Consider the following 7,469-nt stretch of genomic DNA (forward strand, 5'->3'; position numbering starts at 1 on the left):
TTCCTGTTCTACGCCAAGTAGAACAGGAGCAGGTCTAAGATATTATCTTCACGGTCCGGTCCTCTCGTTAACTGTTCAAGTTAATTTCCGGCCATCTCACGATCTATCGGAAAAGGATGACGAGTCTCACCAGTCTCTTAAAAAAGTTTAAGGAAAACCAAGTTGGAAAGGGTCAGCCCCAGGTTCATCTTTATTTGCAACACCCTTCATCATTTTCAATTTCTCTAAGCACATACAATTTATTCAAACAATCTTAAGCTTTACAGAATAGAAAATGTACAAAATTAGCCTAGCTAATATAAAACCAAAGAATCTCTGAAACAGGCGTTTAGGTTAAATTTTCAGCAACAAGAAGTTCTTTACATAATTGTAAATACAAATTAACACACGAGTGTGAGGCACCCAAAATTCTAGTAATTAAAACAGTATCTCAAACTCGGTCAGTACGCTGGCAATGCACAATAAATTAATAATGACAGCTAAGGTGACCGAGGTGCCTTAGAAACTTACGCTAAGGTACGACAGAGTGAGAATGAAATAATGTAAGGATCCACTAAGGCCTAGGATGCAGATCATCAGAAGTTTTTATCACTACTTACAATTTTCCATGCGTAACCAGATTGCCACTCCCAACTGGTGTGTAGTACACCCAGTATTGAGGCCCACTATAACCTGCATATGAAGTCACAATGTATCTTTGTGGGGCCATGGCTTGACAATAACTAAAACGATTCAAAACAACACATTACACAAGGTACAAAATCGTACCTCCAAAATTTTTCTTAATTAAATTTAGGGTTTCATTGATATTGAACGCGAAGTTTAAAATCTCTTTTGCCAACAGAAGAATTATAATGTCATGCCCATATTTGCGTGAACACAGCACATGGCAACCCTGATGTTAATTCTGTTACCTCTTTTGGCTATAGATCATTCACAAGGGGGTCAGTGGGACTTCTCAAACAGCAAACTCCCATGGCCATTAAAGGGTATGAAAGATGAATTCCGCCGTTAAGCCTCGCCACACCACAAAGGCAAAGAGAAGATGCATTTTCCACCTTCACGGAGGCCCCGCAGCACTGGTTCTTGACTGTGGCCACATTCCAGGGTTTGACACCTCCCCGTACTCATACCGCGAGTGACCCAGGAATAAGCGGGTGGACCCCGTGCAGTGAGCGACCGAGACGCAGACATTGGAGCCGTTGTGCAGCCACGCCCTCACCTTGCTTAAGAATGGTCACGTTGTGTGCCGAAAACCGATGGACCTCTGCAGCCGTTAGGATGGGATCTCAAGAATACACATGCAAAAGCACGCGAATTCTTCTGGCCTGGCAGCAGTCGTTTTACCTGCCTTAGAAAGCAAGAACGTGTCAACGATTCCAGCACACCACAGGCACTGGGAGGAGCATACTCAAAGCGCGAACAATTCGCACAGGGAGCCGTTTGAAAGAAGTCAGCCTTCTTAAAAAGACGTGTTCTGGCCAATAAGGACGCTCGTTAGAAATCACAGATAGAAGCAGACTCCGAGACGAATCCCACAAATGAGTCTGTCCAGGCCTCACGCAGGGACATCGGCTACAAGGGAGTGTTTTACGGCTGCTTTCATAACGACTTCGGGATGCAGAAAAGCATCGAAAGAATGTGCCACCAATGCTAGTGAAATCGAGAGAAAGATGCCAATTCCCAACTCGCACATTAGATGGAAGATAGGAAATTTCCACCCTGCACGGATAGGCACGGTCGTGAAATGGCGATCATTCCCTGGGCGGCATTGCAAACTGAGTCCGCCAATGATAGCGCCGCGAGAGGAGACAATTATGGGGAACCGTTGAGCTGGGAGATGGTAAGTCGGTAAGGCAGCGCGGCAGCAGGGCGTCTCCATGCATCGCCAGTATCCGCCCTCCGACACCGTGACACCACAGCTTCGACCACAACCTACAAGGGGCAGGCAAGGCAGGGACCGTACCTGTGGCTCGCTGCAAAGCCGCGGATGCCGAGGAGAGCGCCAGACACGGACTGCACAGCTCCGAGGCGCACAACATCTGCCGCAGCACTACACGACGGTTGATCACGGTGAGAAGATTCGTTCCGCCCTCCTTCCTATTAATAACTTAATAACCCAGTCAGTTTCACCCTGAGATTTGTAGTTCTGGTTTGGTTTGTGTAAACAGTACTGAAATTCCTACGTGTTTTCATGTTTTAATCGTGTAAGCAATCGGTTCCATTCATATATCGACTCCTTCGTCTCATAACCCTGTATGTTTGATTTCATTTAATTATTCCAGAATGAGATTTTCACTCTGCAGCGGAGTGTGCGCTGATATGAAACTTCCTGGCAGATTAAAACTGTGTGCCGGACCGAGACTCGAACTCGGGACCTTTGCCTTTTGCGGGCAAGTGCTCTACCAACTGAGCTACCCAAGCACGACTCACGCCCCGTCCTCACAGCTTTACTTCTGCCAGTACCTCGTCTCCTACCTTCCAAACTTTACAGAAGCTCTCCTGCGAACCTTGCAGAACTAGCACTCCTGAAAGAAAGGTTATTTCGGAGACGGGGCGTGAGTCGTGCTTGGGTAGCGCAGTTGGTAGAGCACTTGCCCGCGAAAGGCAAAGGTCCCGAGTTCGAGTCTCGGTCGGGCACACAGTTTTAATCTGCCAGGAAGTTTCATATCAGCGCACACTCCGCTGCAGAGTGAATATCTCATTCTGGAAACATCCCCCAGGCTGTGGTTAAGCCATGTCTCCGCAATAACCTTTCTTTCAGGAGTGCTAGTTCTGCAAGATTCGCAGGAGAGCTTCTGTAAAGCTTGAAAGGTAGGAGGCGAGGTACTGGCAGAAGTAAAGCTGTGAGGACGGGGCGTGAGTCGTGCTTGGGCGCAGTTGGTAGAGCAGTTGGTAGAGCACTTGCCCGTGAAAGGCAAAGGTCCCGAGTTCGAGTCTCGGTCCCGCACACAGTTTTAATCTGCCAGGAAGTTTCTCATTATTGATGTCGCCACCAGTGTGGTGCGATGCCATTGATAATTCTTATGTCACGTGATGTCACAAACAATTCCTCTAGTTTACCACATTTTGGTGCCCAGCGTCGGGCTTCGATCTGATTTCAGTCTCACGTTTTCGCTATCGTGACAACTTCTAAATTTTCAGTCACGACTCTGGAGGAATTCCGTTCCCTTATTAGGATGTGTTAACTTCTTTGTGTATGATGTCAGGCTCAAGGATGGTGTGTTTTTGTGTGCTGGGTCTGTTGCAAATGAGCATATGAAGTAGGTATAGCGATAGTTGGTGTATTCAGATTTTGTTCTCACAGCTACCCCCATATTTAGTGATGTAGTTATGGAACGTGTTATGTCCCAAGTTTCCGGTGTTCTATTTGCTCCTACCTACGTTGCCATCAGCGTTGCATTTTCTCTGTTCGTTTTGTGGAATGCTTTTAGTTTGTGATTCCTTTTTTCCATGCAGCTGATACCTGGGAGAGTGATAAATACGTAAACCGTCAAGACAATGGGGATTTCGTACCTGTATTTGACTGAGGAAACGACAGGCTCTTCTGTGGGGAGAACATAAATTCGGAGTGCACTAGAAACCGAGAGGATTACTGAGAAAAGTTCGGGAGCGAGGAAGGAAATACAAGGCATGTCTGTGGGCCGTACGGAAAGTCGGAGTCCACCGTATCGAATTCTCGAGATATTAGACAACCGCACATCGCAGTTAACAGCTATGAGGGAGGCAAATAAAATATGAGTTGAAAGACGGGAAACTGGAGTAAAACCTTGTAATCAAAAGCTTGAAGGGCAGATTGATGAACTTAGGCATGAACTGTAGACCGAAACCAAACAGAACGGACGGAGGTCACCAACAACTTGGACAAAATGAGAAAAGAGTGTGAAACCAAGGTTGACAACTTAGAAACAACGGTAAGCGCGAAGATGACTAACATCTCCACGCGCTTAGATGAGGAAAGTAAATAGTCCAGGGAAACACCAACTGGAGTGTCAGTCCTTGAGGAAGAAGTGTCCGCAGTGTTATTATAACGCAGGTCACTCCTACGAATTTGCAGGCTGCGCTTCCGATACACCGGGCTGATTTACCAGTGGCTAATTTTATTGAATGCGCAGTACCCACCCGAAGAATACGTAAAGAATTAGACGCATATCTGCGTGTGAAAGTAGTGGCGGAATGTAGTGCTTTACTTGTTGCGCGAGAAGCACTCGACTGGGAGGAGGTTGCCTGGTTTTATGTAACAATTTGCGTGAACAGTGGTTATAAGGATTTCTGCTCAAAATTTCTGGGAACGTACTAGAACCTGGCCACACAGGCAAGTGCAAGAGCATACATGGGGGCAGTATGCGCCACTGCCGCACCAATCCGTGGCAACATGCGCTACTCTCTTTGTCGTTCTGGTGAGATGAGGCATTTGGACGACAAAAGTACAGATCAGGAATGATGTAGCGCGATGCGTTCACATTTTCCTGCTTACATACAACGTGCACTCGTCGGGGCAATGTCGAGAGAACAGTTCCTCGATATTTGAAGATCCTCGGACGACATCGAGGAGCAGGAGAAATAAAGTACGGCAAATGCTAACGTAGTGGGGACAGAAAATAGGGCGCCACAAGAGTTCGATTAGCGCAATGGCAAGTATAGTTGGCGCTATAACGGACGAAGGACAGATGAAGGGAATAGGCGAGTGTGAGACAGACGTCGGCGCCGCGCACCAGGCAGATCAGGGCAGGAACGAAGAGCCAGAATACAGACTGCCGGCGGAGATGTGTCAAGTGAATGGCCGACGTCGTGCGATATCGCAGGGGACGCCTCAGCACAGAAGAGGCATCACATGCGCATCGTGCGGTACTGGCAATCACAAGCAAGGGACGAGTTGACCAGGGGTGTGATGACCCGGAGTTGCCGGAAAAAGCGGACAGTCGGTGTCCCCTCATTCAGATAACCGTAAAAGGAATTAAGACGAGAGCATGTCTGCATTCTGGGTCGTAAGTGACAGCACTTTGAGCGTCTTTCTGCGCAAAACTGGTAGAAAGTAATAGTAAATTGGCTGAGATATACGTAAAAGAAATCTTACTAACTCCCACTTTTGGAGCGAAAAGGAAGAAGGTAGAAAAACAGATCTCGTTGTCGCTAAGCGACGGAACAAGTTGCCTTCCAAATGAATCCAATTGTTGTCTGTGGATTGTCTCTCGATTTTATAATCGGAATACGTGAATTCGCTCGCGATTGTTCCTAAGAAAGACAGATCGGGCCATTGTTGCCTCGATGCGAGATTATTAAATGATCACCTTGAGGCAGACGGAACAAGGCCGGAACCTGTCCAGGACATACTGCACCAATTCTCGGAAAAATTTCGCTGTCCACTTTTGATATTACAGCCGGTTTCAATCAAATTGAACTCGATCCAACCTGCTGGAAGTACACTGCCTTCTTATTTGAAAGGGAACAGTATGTGTATAGCCAAGTGCCACATGTGCTTAAGGACTCAAGTACGGCATTTGTGAGGGCCCTGCACGGCGTAATCACACCCGAGATAAAGGAATGTTGTGTCGCTTACATCGACGGCAAAACTGTCGCATCTACAAATTTGAAGAATACATGTGCCACACAAATCAACTGCTGGAGGTACTCCAGAGACATGTGTGATGCTCAGGCCGGACAAAGAGAACCTGAGCGCAAGTTGGGTAGGAGATCTCGAGATCTCGCAGGAAGGTATGTGTCTGGAAAAGTGCATATTAATGGAAATCACGAAGATGAAACAGCCATTCCGTGTATGAGAAAAAAGACAGTTCCTGGGCTGAGTTCGCTAATATTTGTCAACAAATAAGCATTGCTGGCGTTGTTGAGTTTCTTCAGTAAGGCTTCTATAATTTTCTAGATCTACTCTTTTATCTTAGTGAATTTTTCTTGTTGATTAAATTTTTATCAGGATGACCGGACGGAGGTTTGAACTGTCGTCCTCCAGAATGCAAGTCCAGTGTGCTAACCACTGCGCCAGCTCGCTCAGTCCTAATGTAATTTTTAAACAGTGTGTTGCATTTACTTCTAAAATTCCATATTTTGTAGATATAAATTTTATATCCTTTTTTCTATAGCTTGAAACATGAAACTACTGCCGTTTCGTTTCGAGTCCCCAAGCTCACCGTGTCCCCCAGGATCTGAAGGTCTGGAAGCCACTGTCGCTCTGTCGCTGAGATAATTAGCTCTGTTAGAGCTATTATCTGGGAAAGCACCCACGCCAGCAAAAGGTTGGCGCGTATAAAATTTTTCATTTTATGGCGCCATGCAGTGACAGATTTTTATTCTTTTACCTATATAAATACAGATACTAGTAAATGTAATTTAGTCAGCACAGTGTCGTGGTTAAGCACAGGACAACGTAGTTCAAAACAGTACGACGGAGGAACGTTACATCCAGGACCGTGGACGATACTGAAATGGCGGGGAGGGGGAATAATTTTAATGTTAATAGGAGCAACAGTATAAGGATGCTGCTAATGAAATTAGACTCGGCCCGTACCCCAGCATATGACGGTTTAGACGAAGAAGTTGTGGAATTTGAATTAGAGCCAAGGCCGACAGAAGAAGCCAAAACTGGACTGCGCCAGCGCCATCCACATCAGTATGGCGAGGGAGGTCATCCAGCAATAGACACAGATACGACTGAAAGTCGACCGCTTCTATCTGGAACGGCTGAAACAGCAGTGGACGACGCGGCCTTAAGCACCTCTTCATCTACAAGTGAGATAGCTGGCGCTGCTGGTGCAACAGCTTTAGCAGGTGCTGGAATAGCATACGGCGCAACGAAATTAGTTGAAAGAGTGAAAAATAAAGGATTAACGTTGCCAAGTAGCGATTATGTTGGGCCTGGAAACCCTATAAATATAGACGCACCAGGAAGTGGAGCAGATGCCATTGCTAAAGAACACGACGTTGGTTACAACCGCTTATTAAAGGAAGCTCGAGAATGTGTTTTTACTGAAGAAGAATTTAAGCAACGAGTACAGCAGTTGGATGCTAAAGCCATAATTCACTTTGCTATTGATTGGAGTCATTCACGAAATTGGCATTCCTTTGCAGAAAAGTACGGACTGAAATTGAAAACATTTGTGGAACAGAAACTTAACAAAGTGTTATATCCGAAAGCACCGGATGCCAAACAACAAGGTATGTAAATTTATATATTTATATTGTTTTAGACACTATTTGTCTATTATATTACGATAATAATAGTAACGTTTCTTGCCTTCAGAATTATGATTGGCCTCCTTGGGAACGTCCAAATTGGAATCGAATGCATGAAGGCCAGAAACGTTATGCATATGAACAGTGGCTAATGTCACGTGTACGTCGTGGTTTGCCTATGGATCACGAACGCCCATCAACGTCTGGCAGTACGTCACTAGCATCAATGGAAGAAGCTGCGACTGAACACGACGACGACGAGATCGAATATTTCGAAGATG

At 45.9% G+C, this 7,469-nt stretch overlaps 1 non-coding gene across 1 annotated transcript; it reads right to left on the reverse strand.

Moving 5' to 3' along the window:
- Positions 1-2,350: 2,350 nt before the first annotated feature.
- On the reverse strand, positions 2,351-2,425 carry Trnal-caa. Its single transcript has one exon. It is a non-coding gene; the product is annotated as a tRNA-Leu (tRNA).
- Positions 2,426-7,469: the final 5,044 nt, after the last annotated feature.

The sequence above is a fragment of the Schistocerca piceifrons genome, chromosome 3, assembly GCF_021461385.2.
Source record: "Schistocerca piceifrons isolate TAMUIC-IGC-003096 chromosome 3, iqSchPice1.1, whole genome shotgun sequence".
Classification (NCBI taxonomy): Eukaryota; Metazoa; Arthropoda; class Insecta; order Orthoptera; family Acrididae; genus Schistocerca; species Schistocerca piceifrons.